The sequence below is a fragment of the Odocoileus virginianus genome, unplaced genomic scaffold, assembly GCF_023699985.2.
Source record: "Odocoileus virginianus isolate 20LAN1187 ecotype Illinois unplaced genomic scaffold, Ovbor_1.2 Unplaced_Contig_11, whole genome shotgun sequence".
NCBI classification, from domain to species: domain Eukaryota; kingdom Metazoa; phylum Chordata; class Mammalia; order Artiodactyla; family Cervidae; genus Odocoileus; species Odocoileus virginianus.
The window spans coordinates 495,329-513,192 of record NW_027224328.1 but is presented as its reverse complement, the minus strand read 5'-3'; the positions used below and the strand labels follow the sequence as shown (position 1 = coordinate 513,192).

At 43.2% G+C, this 17,864-nt stretch overlaps 1 long non-coding RNA gene across 2 annotated transcripts in view; it reads right to left on the bottom strand.

The window, feature by feature from the left end:
• Window positions 1-1,821: 1,821 nt before the first annotated feature.
• LOC139033960 (uncharacterized) overlaps window positions 1,822-17,864 on the bottom strand; it is a 38,395-nt gene continuing 22,352 nt past the window's right edge. The window contains exons 1-2 of one of the 2 annotated variants that reach the window (XR_011486434.1): window positions 7,062-8,803; window positions 1,822-3,004 (exon numbers count right to left, since the gene is read on the bottom strand). This is a non-coding gene — a long non-coding RNA (uncharacterized lncRNA). Of the gene's footprint in view, window positions 3,005-7,061; window positions 8,804-17,864 lie in introns of those variants that run through there. The other variant, XR_011486433.1, reaches the window with a different exon arrangement.

Below are 17,864 nucleotides of genomic sequence, written 5' to 3'. Positions count from 1 at the left end.
TATGCAGGTCAAGAAGCAACAGTTCTAATTGGACATGGAACAATAGACTGGTTCCAGATTGGGAGAGGAGTACATCAAGGCTGTATATTGTCACCCTTACTTAACTTATGTGCAGCATACATCATGTGAAATGTCAGGCTGAATGAAGCACAAGCTTGAATCAACACTGCCAGGAGAAATATCAATAACCTCAGATACGCAGATTACACCACCTTTATGGCAGAACTAATGTGCCTCTTGATGAGGGTGAAAGAGAAGAGTGAAAAAGCTGGCTTAAAACTCAACATTCAAAAAAACTAAGATCATGGCATCTGGTCCCATCACTTTATGGCAAATAGATGGGGAAACAATGGAAACAGTGACTTTATTTTATTGGGCTCCAAAATCACTGCAGATGGTGATTGCAGCCATGAAATTAAGACATTTACATTCGCACCTTGGAAGAAAAGCTATGACCAACCTAGACAGCATATTAAAAAGCAGAGACACTACTTTGCCGACAAAGGTCCGTCTAGTCAAAGCTATGGTTTTTCCAGTAATCATGTATAGATGTGTGAATGGACCATAAAGAAAGCTGAGCACGGAAGAATTGATGCTTTTGAACTGTGATGTTGGAGAAGACTCTTGAGAGTCCCTTGGACTGCAAGGAGATCAAACCAGTCAATCCTAAAGGAAATCAGTCCTGAATATTCATTGGAAGGACTCATGATGCTGAAGCTGAAACTCCAATACTTTGGCCACCTGATGCGAAGAACTGATTCATTGGAAAAGACCCTGATGCTGGGAAAGACTGAAGGCAGGAGAAGGGGATGACAGAGGATGAGATGGTTGGATGGCATCACCGACTTGATGGACATGAGTTTGAGCAAGCTCTGGGAATTGGTAATGGACAGGGAAGCCTGGTGTGCTGCAGTCCATGGGGTCGCAAAGAGTTGGATATGACTGAGAGACTGAACTGAATTGAACACTGAAGGACATCTTGGTGGCTTCTAAGTTTTGGCAGTTAAGAACAAAGCTGTTATAAATACTTGTGTGCAGGTTTTTGTATAGATTCAGCTTTTCAACTTATTTGGATAAATACCAAGGAATGTGACTGCTGGATTATAAACAAGTACTTTAAATGTCAATTTCTATACAAGTGCCAATAGGGAACCCAGACTATCGCTTGTAGGAAGCAAAGAGCTTTTTTTGAGTTCCTTAAGTTATTCTAGCAATGCTCTAAAATGGCAAACATCCTTCCTTTTCTGTATGACTATTAGTCTGACACTATATCATCAGGATACCCCTGCCTGGCTCACTTACAGGAAGGCAGCCACTAAACACAGATAACTAAAGTGCTCACGCTGACTCACATCCACCCTTTCAAAGAACCATATGCAAGTGGCAACCTATTGATGGGGGCAGAAGTCAAATCACTTTTCAGTACAATATTTCATAATTAAAGGTCTGTGTTCTTCGAGTAGAACTCTCCCCTAACTCTGGTAAGCCTAATTCCTCGAGAAAATCCATTAAGTCCCAGACGAACAAAAAGGCTATTAAAGTTCTTTGTTGTTGTTTTTCAGTAGTTCAGTTGTGTTCAATTCTTTATGACCCCACGGGCTGCAGCACGGCAGGCTTCCCTGTCCTTCACCATCTCCCAGAGTTTGCTCAAACTCAAAGTCCATCAAGTCTGTGATGCCATCCACCAACTTTCAAGAATGTTGAAGTGGCAAACCACTTTAGCATTCTTGCCTTGAGAACTCTCTGAACAGGACTGAAGCTCTTGGGTGGTGTTTATTCACAGTGAGTTCTAAGGCAGACCAGGAAGACACATAAGCCTCCTAAAAGTGAATAAAAATATTAATTTTGGTACACTTTTCTGAGGGGAAGGGGACCACCAGCTCTTATCACAGTCTCAAAAAAAGGTGCAAAACTGAAAAACAGCCAAAAAGGGCTGCCAAGCCCTGGGTGTGGAGGAAGAGGGAGGAGAGTTCTGACCTCCCTGATCATCTAATGTAGTAAAGGCCTCAGGCATTGTCTGTTCTCACAGGGCTTCACCGCCCACTCTTAGGAAGGCCTGGACTCTAATCCCCCTCCCAGCAGTGGGGGAAGGTAAGAGTCTGAAGTCCCGCAGGAGTGCAGGGAATAGTGCTCCTTATTTCCAGCGTACTTTAGCAAGGAGCAAAATCAATCCTCAGAACAGGGCGCAGTTGGACGAGACAAAAAAATCTTCGCCTTTGCTCATCCAACTGCTTGCTTTAAAGTGCATTGCCTTTAATGTCTCCAAAAGGAAGGGCTAAAGGCAGAGTTCTTCCTCTGCCTTTAGGAGCTCTGAAACAATAAAGGCAGAGCTCTTTTGAGCTCAACTGAGAACTGTGAGTCTGTCTCATCAAAACTGTTCACACTACATGCAGTCAACAGATCTCGTCCAGGGCTGAGCAGGTGCGACAGGGTTCCAGCCACTGTCGTTCTATGTCCCTCACATATGCTTGCCTTACCAGCACCATGTGATCTTCCTGTGCTGTGAAAAACCAGCTTCCCTAATTTACACAACTTTCTTATGATAACAGGCCATTTTGACTTCTTATTTTCAGCCTCAAAATGAGTCAGGCAGTCACAGAAATATTTGGATGAGGCGGGCTCAGAAACCCAAGAATATCTTCTGGTCTGTGCCCACCCCATAGGGGAGCCCCGCCTGCCCGCGTTTTTTTCTGTTTCTTTTTTTCTTTAGGTGGCTGCTACGTCAGAGAGTGTAGACGTGCTTCGTAGACCGTACACCATCAGCCCCATCTCCGTGGCGACCACTTCCATCACTCGAAAGTCTCCTGACCCTTTTTTCTTCAGTTTCTCCCCTCCTCCAACAGCATTTATTTTGTGCTAATGCTATCCAGGGATGCAGGCAGTATTTTATCTTCCTTATTGTCTTGTTTCTCTCATCCTCTTTGGTTCTTCTCCCTTGGACATGAATCTGCACAATCCCATGGTGTAAAACCCTGAGTCCTTCTTGCATGGTGGGGATGCAAATCTGTTGAATGAAAATGTACTTATTTCAAAAATGTGTGCAAGCAGTGTTGACTTAGATGGCCTGATGCTATAATCCTATAACTATTTAAGGGTTCAAATGGGGGGAGGGGAAGGCATTACTTTGACTATAATCACAGTTTAAATTCCTTAAATATTAAGTTCCAGGTGGACTTTTTAATCCAACTTAATTCCAATTACATGTAAATGGTTGTTTTAAGCTACTTGGAAATAAACAAGTTTATACATGTTTTTACAAAATTAAGAGGAACAAGATAATCCCTTAAATCTCATACTCTTGACAAGTGGACCTTTAGGAGCTTTGAGCCTCAGCTTGGTACTCTCTGGCCAGCTCCTTCTCCATACTATCAGTAAGCACAAAAAGATCAAGGTACTGAGAGCAAGAGTGAAGAAGAGCCTTAAAACCCCACAATGGGATATAGATCTGGGTTAATTCATCTATGCCTTCATTTGGATCTACCATGTTGCCAGGCCCAATTTTAGATACTGGGGATATTGTGGTGGTTAAGAAAACTCATTTCCTGCTTTCATGGAGCTTAAATTCAAGTGGGTGGGGTTATGCACATGTTTTTACCTTCTAAAGTCTTTATTAAGTTTGTTACAATATTGTTTCTGGTTTATGTTTTGGTTTTTTGGCCACAAGGCATGTGGGACTACAGCTACCCGAGGAGGGATCAAACCCGTACCCTCTGCACTGGAAAGCGAAGTCCTAACCACTGGACCGCTGGCAAAGTTCCCTATTTCTATTTTATTATTATTTTAGAGAATTCCCTGGCAGTCTAGTGGTTAGGATTCGGCACTTTCACCACTATGACCTGGATTCAGTCCCTGGTCAGAAAACCGAAATCCCACAAGCTGCGCGGCACAGCCAAAAACAACAACGACAAAATTATTTTCAAGCAAGTGTAGCCAAGAGCATGAAGCCTAGAGCCAGGCATCCTGGGTTTGAATCCTAGCTCTTGCATTATGTGGTTTGGGGATGATTATTTGGCCTCACTATGCTTCTGTATCCTCACCTGCAAAATGAAGGCAATAATAGAGTCGATTTCATAAGATTTGTTATGAGAATTAAAAATCATTTAATATGAGTAAAGTACTTACAACAGTGCCATTGTATGTTAAGTGTCATGTAAGTGTCAGATTTTAAAAAAAGAAACAAATATATCTATTTAATTTCATAGTGGAGTAACATGCTCAGAGATAAAGAAGCTACTGCAAGGAGAAGGAAATGGCAACCCACTCCAGTATTCTTGCCTGGAAAAGTCCATGGACAGAGGAGCCTGGCGGGCTGCAGTCCATGGGGTTATATGACTGAGCATGTGTGCACGAGGGTGGAGGGAGATGGGTTGGTAGCAATAAAGTGGTAGAACTAAAAAAAAAAAAAGAAGAAGCTACTGCAGGTCATGGATTAAAGTCTAAAACCCCATTTTTAAAAAGAACCTAAAGACTTTTCACAGATTTTCCAATTACACGGGATAAAAGCTCAAACAAATCATCTCAGAACTATTCTATAGTAATAGTTAGTTGTTCTTAATAAACTGAGGGCTTCCCTGGTGGCTCAGATGGTAAAGAATCTGTCTGCAATGCAGGAAACCTGGGTTCGATTCCTGGGTCAGGAAGATTCCCTGGAGGAGGGAATGGGAACCCAATCCAGTATTCTTACCTGGAGAATCTCCTTGGACAAAGGAGCCTGGTGAGCTACAGTCCATTATTAAATGCCTGGTTCTCATCATGTGACATCATTCACAACAGTTTAAATTTCATATTATCATTTTTTAAAAAATTATTTATTTGGCTGCTCTGGGTCTTAGTTGTGGCATGCAGGATCTTTAGTTGCAGCATGTGGGATCTAGTTCCCTGACCAGGGATTGAACCCAGGCCCCCTGCACTGGAAGCATGGAGTCTTAGCCACTGGACCACCAGGGAAGTCCCTTGATCATCCCAATTTGCCATGAGAAGTCTATAAATAATTAGCTCAAGGACTCAGGGTTGGGGGAAGTACTAGCTGTCTGACTATAGCATATTCCTGTAAATTAACAGAAAGGTACGGCCAATGTACGTTCAGAGAAAAGTATGTAGGATATAGCCAGTGTTTTTTTATTCTTACCCCCTACCCCTTTCCTTTTAGGAAATTGGGCCTGTTCTTCCTCCCTTCTTAAAACAGCTGATCATAAACAGGAAGCCCAGCTGGTGTAGTAAGTCTAGGGCTGAGGATAAGTGGCTTTAGGCAGACTTCCTCCTAGGTGGAGGAGGCTTTAGGCAGACTTCCTCCTAGGTGGAGCCCACCTGAGGGTAGAAAAGCTCCTGTTACCTATCAGGGTTGTCTCTGTCAACAAGAAACACTAGAAGGAGAAAAAAGAGGAGTATTCTTCAGGAATGATGGATTTGGAGATCCAAGGCCTGCTTTTGTACCACCCACAAACTAAGAATCATATTTACATTTAAGTGGCTGGGAAAAAAAAAAAAACCTTTCATGGCTTGTACAGACTGTATAAAATCCAAATTTCAATGCCCATAGGTAAGGTTTTACTGGTACCCAGCCATGCTCATTCATTTATATACTGTTGATGGCTGCTTTTATTCTACAAGAGTAGAGCTGAGTAGTTAATGACAAAGACTCTATGGCCCACAAAGTCGACGATATTTAGTATCTGATCCTCTTAGTAAAGTTCCAAGTTACACAGCTAGCTGATGAATAACATGGAATAGAGCCATAAAGTTGTGAAAACCCACAGATAGGTATATACTAGGCCCAAATCAGAGGGGGGCTTCCCAGGTGCCACTAGTGGCAAAGAACCCACCTGCCAATGCAGGGGACCTAGGAGACACAGGTTCCATCTCTGGGTTGTGAAGATCCTCCTGGAGGAGGGCCTGGCAACCCACTCCAGTACTCTTGCCTGGAGAATCCCATGGACAGGGGAGCCTGGAGGGCTACAGTCCTTGGGGTTGCAAAGAATCAGACACAGACACGACTAAAGCGACTTTGCACGCATCCAAGTCAAGGGAAAGAACAAATGGGGCAGTGCAGCAGAAGAGAGTGAAGAGAGAGGGAATGCATCTGAAAGGGACACAGACATCTCAAGGGAGTAAAATCCTCTGAGAAGAGAATGCAGCAAAGTGGGTCCCCCAAAATGGAGATGCGAAAGGCTGGAGACCAGGCAAGAGGAAATTATTCTCCAAATTTCTCACATACTACATAACAGGGACTGAGAAAGACACTTCTCAAGGTTGAGCATGACCTCCCAAACCTGTTCCCTAGGTTCACTCCCAGCTCATAGGTCCAACTGTTCTTTTTTCACTTATCTAGACACACAGTGCGAGCTTCCCTGGCAGATCAGTTGGTAAAGAATCCACCTGCAATGCAGGAGACCCTGGTTCAATTCCTGGGTCAGAAAGATCCCCTGGAGAAGGGATAGGCTACCCACTCCAGTATTCTGGTCTGAAGAATTCCATGGATTGTATAGTCCATGGGGTGGCAAAGCGTCGGACAAGACCGAGCAACTTTCACTTTCAGATACACAATACAGATATTGTCACACACCTAAATCTCTAAGCGGTTACTCTGAACACAGTGTTACCTTCGAAACATTTTTTTTCCATTTGACTGAGATATAACTGACATACAGCACTGCATGAGTTTAAGGTGTACAGCATAATGATGTAACTTACGTACACAATGAAATGATTATCACAGTAAGCTTTGTGAACATTGATCACCTCATATAGACCCAAAATTTTTAAAAATTGAAAGAAACTTTAGTGATGAGAACCCTTAAGATTTACTTTCAACAACTTTCATATAAAACATTTTGTTGTTCAGTTGCTAAGTCGTGTCCAACTCTGCAACCCCATGAACTGCAGCATGCCAGGCTTCCCTGTCCTTCACTATCTCCTGGAGTTTGCTCAAATTCATGTCCACTGAGTCAGTGATACCATCCAACCATCTCATCCTCTGTCGCCCCCTTCTCCTCTTGCCCTCAATCTTTCCCAGCATCAGGGTCTTTTTCCAATATGCAGCAGTGTTAATGACACTTACTTACTTGTGAGAGGGAGTTTGTTTCCTTTGACCACCTTCATCCTGTTCCTCCTCCTGTCACCCTCCCTTTGGTAATCACAACTCTGATCTCTCTCTCTTTTTTTTTTTTTTTTAAAGAATTTGCATGTTTTTGAAGTATAATTGACTTACAACTGCCTTCCAGTTACTAAGGAGAAGAAAACTCAGAACTGCTTTAGAGAAGTGGCTAATCTAGTGGCTAACTTTGTGGGCTCAGGTCTAATCTTCAAGTTCAGTCTCTAGCTTCCTTAACTACATGGTCATTTTCTGTGACTCCCCAAAAAAGGTAGCAGTTGTTTGGCATTTTATATCAGTGTCAAAGATGGTGCAGGCAAGTGAGTTGTAAGGACGGCTGGAGTGTACAGTCATACACTGCTAGAATGTTGCCAGGAATTTCTGTTCTTCTAATATTTCTTTTTCTAGCTGGAAAGTAGAAGTCACAAAAGCTGGGGCTGGTAACTGGAACCAAAATGTTATCATCTGCACCCAATTACCTAATAAAATCACAGGTGAGGAAACAGGACGTGGAGACTAGCAGAGGAACAAGGACCTTAGTGAAATCAGGTTCCTCAATAAATATACACAGAATATATTATTAAACCTAGATCACTGATCTGCTTATTCTAACACTTACTGATTTCTATCACTCCTTGCTGCTGAGTCTATTTTAAAAACACACCATGGGCACCTGTTTTTAAAAATAAAGCAAATCTCCAAAAAAAAAAAAGTCAACCTCTGTATAATTTTTTAAAATCCTGCATAATTCTATAATATAAATGATTGTTCTAATTCACTTTTTCAAAAATTTAGATTTTCAGTTCAGTTCAGTCGCTCAGTCATGTCTGACTCTTTGCGACCCTATGGACTGCAGCACACCAGGCCTCCCTGTCCATCACCAACTTCCGGAGTTTACTCAAACTCATGCCCATCAAGTCGGTGATGCCATTCAGCCATATCATCCTCTGTCGTCCCCTTCTCCTCCTGCCCCCAATCCCTCCCAGCATCAAGGTCTTTTCCAATGAGTCAAATCTTCGCACGAGGTGGCCAAAGTATTGGAGTTTCAGCTTCAGTATCAGTCTTTCCAATGAACACCCAGGACTGATCTCCTTTAGGATGGACTGGTTGTATCTCCTTGCAGTCCAAGGGACTCTCAGATTTTAATGTGGCACAATAGGTGGGTTTAGTGTAGAACATGCTTGAATTTGCTAATGATTAACTTTCCACAGTATGTCAGATGCTGTTTTGAAGATGTATGCATTACATGCTGATGATGTTTACCCGAAGTTCTAAAAAAAGCTGACATGACGTGGTGTGAAAGGGCACCACCAAGTCCATAACTAACTATAATGCACAAAAACAATGTCCTGATTCTCACTTGCGTAAATCGCCTCATTTTAAAAACACGTGGCGCTGGCTTGCTTTTCTCCAGGGAAATACCAACAGAGGAATTTATTTACATCTCACCTGAAGGGAAAGTGAGGGAGGTAAAACAGAGTCCTTGATTTAGAGGCTTTTTTCGCCTTCCCCAGATTCCACAGGTTCCTCTCAGGCTCCTCTTCGGCCATGGCCTGTAACCTGTTTTTTCTCCATTTCCCTACACATATTTACGCTCGTCTTTGATGCCGCCGTTAATCCTTAACGGCTCTTGCTCTGCTGATCTCGACACATCTTTCTCAGCGTCCTGATTCGTTCTAAGTCACCTTTTCTCTGGGTACCAGCTCTGTTTCCCCTGCCCCGAGCGCTCCCTCCCTCCCCTCCACCCACGTCCCTCCACGCGGTTTCCAAGCCCCCTCGCCGCTCCCTGGCGCCCTACTCCCCACCCCACTCCCGCCCCCTCCCATGGCATCTCTCCCGCCTCGGCCAAAACTGGCACTACACAGACGCGCACGGGAAAAACGTGCGCAGGGCCGCCCGGGCGGGGGCGCCGGGCCGGGGGCGGGACAGGATGCTGCGCCGGGGGCGCCGTGTCTCCCCGCACGTCCGCGCCCGCGCCCCGCCCCCGGCCAGCTGCTGAGGGGGCCCGGCGGGGCGCCGCCCGGGTCGGCGGGGAGAGCTCTAATTTCCTGGAATCTGAAGCATTTCTAGGGAGATGCAAAAGGTCGCACAAGGGTTCTGCCTCTAGGGCAGGTTTTTGTTCCAGGCATCTAACCCCAAAACGCCCTTGCTGCCACTCAGCAGTGTCGGTCTGCATCCCCCTTGTTCCTCCATCTCGCCCGGGCTGTTTAGCCAGGGGTCGGCCTGGCCTGCTCTTATTTTCTGTTCTTTTCTCTGCCCTTCGCCCTCCCTTCTCCCCTCTTTTCTCTTCTACGTATATTTCACATTTCCCCACGGCCTCGGATCTTTACAAAATCGTCCCTTCCTTTAGGAACCTGGAGTACCCTAGTCTGGTTTTTGTTGTTGTTTTGTTTTGTTTTTTAAAGATAATTTCGTTTACAAGCTGGGTGTTCAGGTCAATGACTTCTGACAGATAAACGCACCCATGCACTCAGCGCCCCACAGATTTGCATCTTAGAAGTTCCCTCAGCGCCCTGATTCCTGCTACAGTTCCTCTGTCATTTTTCAGTCATACTGTATAGTTTTAGTCTTAGCTTTCATTCACCTTTCTCATATATTGGCAAATACTTAAGTACCTTCTATGAAACAAGCTCTGATGTTACAGAAATTAAAAACTAGAACTAGTCGGTTTAAAAGGTTTAAAAGGGAAGACCGAGTGGGATTGCTCTCCTTCCACCTACTTACTTCAGATACTACTACCCACCCCCAGCTCCCCATCCACCCCCCAACTCGCCCATCCACCCCGCCCCCATCCCCTTTTAGACCCGCAGACAACTTGGTCAGCTGACCAATCCTTCCTGAGAAATAAATTGACTTTTTTCCTGTTTTCTTTTTTCCTCAGGAAGGCTGAAGGTGAACGAAACACACTAAACGCGGAATAGCTGCTGAGGGGAAAGCACTAAAATGCGTAGAATTCCCTGAAGGGCGGGCGGGAGCCCTACTGAGAGAGTGGGAACTGTCGCAGGCACTGTTCCCAAACCAATGAAGTCTGAGAATGCAGCTGTAAAGTCTTCTGGGCACGGGGCAGGATGTGAGTGCCTGGAACAGACTCATAAAAGAAGTTGCAGCATATGACGGTTGAGTTTAATGAGACACGTTTAGAAAAATGGGGGAGTAGTTTACTGACCAGAGATGAAGATTTGCAGACTGCACCCCTTCACCCCACCAGCTCCCACAAAGGGTATACTGTTTGGTGGAAAGGGTGAAAAATCAAGCTAAGAAAAGCAGGCATGGGAATTCCCTAGTGGCCCAGTGGTTAGGACTCAGCAGTCTCACTGTAGAGGACCGAGGTTCAATCCCTGGTTGGGGAACTAAGACATAAGCTGCAGAGTCAAGAAAAGAAAGCAAGAGAGAGACAGAGGCAGAGAAAGAAAGAGTAAGAAAGAAAGAAATAGAAAGTAGGTATAAGGACACAAAATGAAAAATAAGAAGGAAGGAAAAATGATAACAAAGATTTGTTGCGATATTGTTGTAAACCTAGCCCTCTTCCTGAGCCAGTGACACAGGGTTTCCACTTCCCTTTACTGTCACATGTTGCTCAAGTCTAGAAACTAAGATATCTGACCAGCAACTCCTACCAAGGGAATAACCTCTAGACCCACGTAATACGTGTTCTAATTACAAAACTGAGCCTCTTAAACAGTGCTGAGCTGTTTAGAGTTGAAACATTGCAACATAAAGAATTTGTCTTCTAGTGGTGTTAGAAGTGAGGGTGACTTCTTTCTCCCTTTTATGTCTTGTTCTCCTTTCTATTTTACTGAAGTACAAATATGCACACAGTAAAACAGGTAAAAATGCATTAATGTTAACTATACAGCTGGGTGAATATTTACATCCGTTTTCACCTCTATAGCCACTACGAAGATTAAGATCTGGATTCTAGAATACTTCTAGCTCCCCAGAAGGTTTCCTTGTGCCTGTTCCAGTCTATAGCCTCCCCCCCTCCAGAGGTACCCACTATACTGACTTCTGTCATCATCAATTAATTTTGTTGTTTTTGATCTCTACGAAAATGGAATCATATAGTATGCTTTCTTTTGTGGAAGGATTTTTTTTTTCACTCAGCAGAGTGTCTGTGAGTATTGCATGGTATGAATCAGCAGTTCATTCCTTGTTACTGCCAAGTACTAACCATTTATGGATATGCCAGAATTTATGTAGCCAGTCTCCTGTGGATGTATACATTCACGCTCCTCCATTACTGTTTTTAGTTTTTAGCTATTATAAAACATCCCTGTCATTTGCCACACTTATGAATTCTTTTCTCTTGGGTATATATTTAGGAATTGCATTGCTGTGTTGCTATTTTTTGGCAATAAATAATACATTCTAAATACAAACAAGTGAGCTACTTCTCTGTCTTAATATGTGTACAATATTGTAATATAAATATTTTAAATACATTGTTTCAAGTGATCTTCATTATGTTTTTGTGAAGTAAGAAGAGTAGGTAATTCACTGAATGAGTTTCCCTAGCAGGGGCTGGATCTGGGCCCCTACTGTGTGTTCCCTTACGATTTTGAGTAATTTGGCTGGCATCTGTCTACATAGTTGGTCTGTACTCTTGTTTCAGGATTCAGTCAAAAGGTCACCCTGTAATTCCAATCCAGCTTCTCACTGTCCCTCTAATTCTAGGCTTTCTCTTCCTTCCTGTTCCCCTCATCCTTCCCCGGAGTGGGGGTGCTGTGGGAATAGAATCACAGTAAGCCAACTGATAAAGCAGTGACAGCAGTAGAATGGGAGAATGCAGAGAGAAAAATAAAAGACTAAGGCACATAGAGGAAACCTGAGACAGTCAAAGAGGAACTGCCCAAGTGATAAGATACCATGAACAACTTACAGAAATTGACAGAGACATCTTGCCCACAGTTCGAGGAACAGAGCAGAGGCACCAAGGCAACGGGCATAAGCAAACCCAGGAAGCTGAAACCCAGGGCGTCACAGGAGGGGAAAGACGTAGTCAGGTCTTGAACTAGGCCAAGCAGGATTCTGGAGAAAACCGTTGCAGCTGCAGAGGGAACCTTGCTAAGAACAGAGACAGTCCCAAGGAAGTATTTATTTATTCTCATATGCCTCTCTGAGTCATTTCGATTTCCACGGAAGGGACCAGCAGGAGGTTATAAAGAGGATACTCTTACTTCTGTATTGTTTTCCATTTCCTTTTCTAATGTGTAAAAAGGAACCTCCCAAAGACAAGCAAAAGCTAAGATCTTTCCCTTAGATGTAACCCTTTCAGTCTCTTGACTGTTCTTCGTCCGTCTCCTCAATATTTGCATCTCAAAATTTCTACAATTCCTTCTGTTTCTTTTCTTTCCATTTCTCCAGATATATGCCACTATCTTCAGCCTCCTTCAATCTCTCCTATTCTCTTTTCCCATATTCCCTGTATCTACAGTCAAACTTGTCCTCACATCTTAGCCAGAAACTTTGCTTCTTCCAAATCCATTCTCTATTCTTGCCTATAAGGTGCATTCTTGGACCTCTCAATCTTTGGATAAGACAACATCCGATAAAAACAATAAGAAGCAGCAGTTTTCTAAAGCTAGGAATATTTTTTTTTTTTTTGGCTGTGCTGAGTCTTCATTGTGGCATGTGGGTTTCTCTAATTGTGGCGCCCAGGCTCTCTAGTTACAGCTCCTGGGCTTAGTTGCCTCTTGGCATGTGAATCTTAGTTTTCCAACTAGGGATTGAACCCATGGCCCCTGCATTGGAAGGCGGATCCTTCTATTTATTTATTTTTGGCTGTGCTGGGTCTTCACTGCCGCGGGCAGGCTTTCTCTAGCTGTGGCGAGTGGGGGCTTCTCTTGTTGCAGAGCACGGGCTCCAGGCACCTGGGCTTCAGTGGCTATGGCTCCCAGGCTCTAGAGCACAGGCTCAGTAGCTGCGACACACAAGTTTAGCTGCTCCACAGCAGGTGGAATCTTCCTAGATCAGGGAGGGAACCAGTGTCCTTTGCATTGCAAGGCAGATTCTTAACCACTGAGCCACCAGGGAAGTTCCCTTAAAGCTAAGATTTACTTTTTTAAAGGTGATTTTTAGAAAAATTAAAATATATACATACATAGATACTGAGAGAGCCTATAAAATTGTGCAGTTCTTTGCTGAACAATGCAAAGGCCCCCAAGTTCCTGCCCTTGGGTTGATCAGTCTGGTCCATGGAGGGAACTGGAAAAGAAAGTCAAATAATCCAGAGATTTTATTCATGTGGAAACAATCCAGAAAGGCTTCTGAAGTTAGAATCTTCCAGAAGTCAGAATCTGAACTAGTTCTTGAAAGATGGGTAAGAAAAGAGATAGGCAGAGGGACTTCCCTGGTGGCCCAGTGGTTAAGACTTCACCTTCCAAAAAAAAAAAAAAAAAAGACTTCACCTTCCAGTGCAGGGTTTGCAGGTTTGATCCCTGGTTGGAAAGCTAAGATTCCACATGCCCTGAGTTCAGTTCAGTTCAGTTCAGTTGCTCAGCCATGTCCGACTCTTTGCGATCCCATGAGCTGCAGCATGCCAGGCCTCCCTGTCCAACACCAACTCCCAGAGCCTACCCAAACTCGTGTCCATTGAGTCGGTGATGCCATCCAACCACCTCATCCTCTGTTGTCCCCTTCTCCTCCTGCCCTTAATCTTTTCCAGCATCAGGGTCTTTTCAAATGAGAAAACATGCCCTGAGACCAATAACCAAAACATAAAACATAAGGAATATTGTAACAAATTCAATAAAGACTTTTAAAATGGTCCACACATTAAAAAAAAATCTTAAAAAATTTGTTTTTTAATTCTTTAAAAAAAGAGAGAGAAAGGTTAGAGAAGGGCATTTCAGAAAGATGGGATGGCCTGGGCGAAGTAATGGTGCTAGGAGATTTGTGCAAAAGTTTGGAGAAGACTGCTATTTTGGATCTTGCTCAAGAGTAGAGCCCTTATAGGAATCCAATAAGAGATTATGTTTTTCTAAAACCAAGTTCAGACTCTGCTACAGCAGTCTTTGAATACCATACATGCTACTTTGGGCATGAGCCCTTAGGTGACGCAAAATCTTACTGCGTATTTTTCTTTTTTACAGTATCAACATACCACTTGTACTCCAGAGACACCAAATGTGTCACTTTATCTTACGTGCTTCACAACAACTAAAATATGGTCTCCTCGCTCTGTGCTTTTTCTAATCTCTCTTCTCCATTGCTTCCCTCCCTCCCAACTATGAACCCCAAACTCTGCTGCTTCATTTCATTATCCTATCCATTGTTTCAGCTAGACGGCTTTCTGGATAGAAACCAACTTGGTACAGTAGTGGAAAGCGTTTCCTGCAAACAGTCTTCTCTCATGTCTATTTTTAGAACAAAGACAAGGCTGAGAGTTAGAAGATCCAGGTAGCAGCTCAGACTATGGAACTATCTTGCTGTGCTACAGACTATGCTAACATTTACGTTGTTAAACTGTCTCAGTTCCCTAATTCTAAAAAGCGGTCTTGAACTTCCCTGCAGGTCCAGTGGTTAAGACTCCGATTGATCCATGATGGGGGAACTAAGATCCCATATGCTGAGAGGCATGGCCAAAAAAAAAAAAAAAAAAAAGGTGGTCTTAGGGCTGAAGGGGAAAGACTCCAACTGATTTATTCTCTGCCACCTCCAATACATCACCTACACAAATATCTGGGAATTCATGCATGTAGAGCAATCATTACCCCATGGGAGAAGGGGGATAAATTATGTAAATATTTTGACTACTAATTAAGTATGCACTTTTCAAACACACACTCGAAATTCCTAAATCTTTAGAAGTTTTCCTGGTTCATTTTTGTGCCTGGTACATAGAGACACATTCAGCAAATATCTGAATGAATGAATGACTCTCCAGCTCTAAAACATAAAGGTACTGGGGAAGTCACTAGATTCTGAATGATATCACAGTTGTAATTTGAAATATCAGAAGCACCTGAAAGGAGCTACCTAGTTACTGTTTCTGGATCTGGCTAAAGAATTTATTTTTCTCCTTGCATTTCAAAATTTCCATTAACCTTTGCTCCCGTCAGGTATCCTGAGAATGAAGCTATTTACCCCTAATCTCACTAGTTCTTCTTTGATCTTGACAGCTGCCATCAATATCAATAAATCAAACAACCCCAGGGAAAAACTGGACCTGTTCCCACCGTGGTGCACGTGCAGTGAGGAACATTCTTCTTGGTTCCCACACCCCTGCCTCGAAGTACAGCCAGTGACAGGACAGCGGCAATGCTTTCCCCTCTCTCACCACTAGCCAGCTAGTAAACCTGTCAGCACTGTCTCGTCCCAGAATAGCTGCATGCCTCACTGGGGCACCTGAGCGATAAGAACAGAGCTTCTGGTTTCAGTTGTGTTGTATTTATCCAGTATTGAGATGTGCAAAAGAAAAGCAGGATTATTTCTCTTCTCAAGAAACATGACCTTTCTGCTGGAAAGCATGAGCAAAATATGGGGAAGAGAAAGTAAAAGTCCAGAAGGGGCAATGAAAACATGATTTTGCTTTATTTATTAATTTTTTTTGGGGGGAGGAGCTGTACCTCAAGGCAATCGGGATCTCAGTTCCCCCACGAGGGATTGAACCCAGGTCCACGGCAGTGAAAGCGCTGAATCCTAACCACCAGGTCACCAAGGAACTCCCTGATTTTGCTTCGAATAACAGCATATGAAAATAAAGTCCAGGGACTTCCCTGGTGGTCCAGTGGTTGAGAATCCGCCTTCCAATGCAGGGGATACAGGTTGGATCCCTGGTCGGGGAACTAAGATCACACAAGTCCCTGAGCAACTAAGCCCTTGAGATGCAACTATGGAGCATTTACCCTCCAGAGCCTGTGCTTGGAAACAAGAGAAGCCCATGAGCCATATTGAAGACCCAGCACAGTCAAAATTTTTTTAATTAAAAGAAAAAGTCCTAATGTGATCACTGAACATTGTTAACATTTCTGCAAGGATAAGATTGGGAGGGGTGACAGAAAATCGGGACTATGAAACATCTTCTTGGATGACAAAAAGTACTTCGATATTGGCCTATTAAATTATAGAAAGATTATCAACAGATGGTTGCCACACCATAAAGGGAGAGAGCAGTAATTAGTTGGAAGCAGAATTAATTCATTGAGTTTAAATTGTGTACATTTGTTTCACACCCAGGTTTTACCAACCTTATTTCAATGAGGTTAGTAAACAAGATTGGGGGAATACCTGACCAGAATCCTTTCTAAATAGAGGAACTATTGACATTAGGGGCCAGATAACTCTTTGTTACTGGGGCTTGCCCTGTGCACTGTGGGACATTTCACAGCACCCCTGGGCACCCGCCCTCCACCCCGCAACTCGATGCAGGTAGTGTTCTCTTTGCTACAAGCCACAGCCACCAAATAAGTCTGCAGAAATTGCCAAATGTCCCTGGAGAGCAAAATTACTGCTGATTGAGAACCAGTGCCCTAGACTGAGAAAATCTCTAACGAGATCCTTTTGTAAAGGACTGAAATACCTTACCCATCTTGAAATCAACTATTTGGAAAACTCACTTATTTTGAATATAGATTAGAAAAGCAAAGTAAGGGAAAAATTTTTTCTCAGTAGAGTTCAAAATTTTACTCATAGAAAGGCTCAGGTGGCCCCTCATAGAAAGCACATTCTCTCCCTTTTAAATTACTAGAAAATATTCCAAGCATACAAAGCAAAATGTTAATGTCTGATACAGAGCATAAGTTGGTTATTTGAATTTCAAACAAACAACAGATTAGAAGAAAATTAGAAGAAATGTGTATGCCTCAGGCAGGGACTGTAACACACTAATGACAAGACAGAATACAGACAAGTTATTAAAAGTGAACATATTTCCAAAAGAATAACAAATCAGAGGGAAACTCTGGGGCATGTTAGTCAGGTCATTTTAGTCCTTGGCATCCCACTTTAAAAAGATATGACCAGGACGTTGAAGAATCTGGAAACAAGGTCATGCAGAGCAGCTGGGGAACTAGGGTTATTTAGAGAATAGAAGACATTAGGGGAGAACATGATAACTTTCTTAAAATATTTGCTATGTTTCCTAAAACATAGGTAGTAAGTTTCTCACTGCTGACTCGCCTCCTGATTTCTGGAGTCACAGACCTATAGCCTGTGTGATATCTCTTTTTGAGTGGCCATCAGGCATCTCAAACTAAGCAAAGCCAGAATAGAAGAACTGGTTTCTCTTTTCCTTCCTTAGTCTTCTCCATCTAGTAAACATTATCACTATTCACCCTTTTGCCAAAGCCCAAATGCTAGAAGCTCTGCGGGATTCCTCTCCCACATCCCACATCTCATCCAACAAACAGCAAGCTTTACCTCCAGAATCTACCCAGATTCCTTCCACTCTCCTATGTCCACCACAGCACCCTTGTCAAAACCATCAAAATCCATCATTTGATCTACCACAATAGTCTCTTAATCACTCTTAGCGATTTCATTCCTATTCTTCTATTACTCATTCTTTACAGAGGACTCAAAACCATACCTGGCCTCTTCCCCTTTATACTGCCTTATTATTTATCATTATTCCCCTGATTCATTAAGTGCTAGCCACATTAGGTTTTGTGGCTTTTTTTTTTTTTCCCTGTCCATCTATTATATCAAGTTCATTTCTGGCACAAGACCTGCCTGGAGATGTCTTCACGAGATTTTCAAATGTCTGAGTCCTTCTTGTCATGTAGGTTTTAGCCCAGGCCTCTTTCTTAAAGAGGCCTCCTTTCTTGGGCTGTCT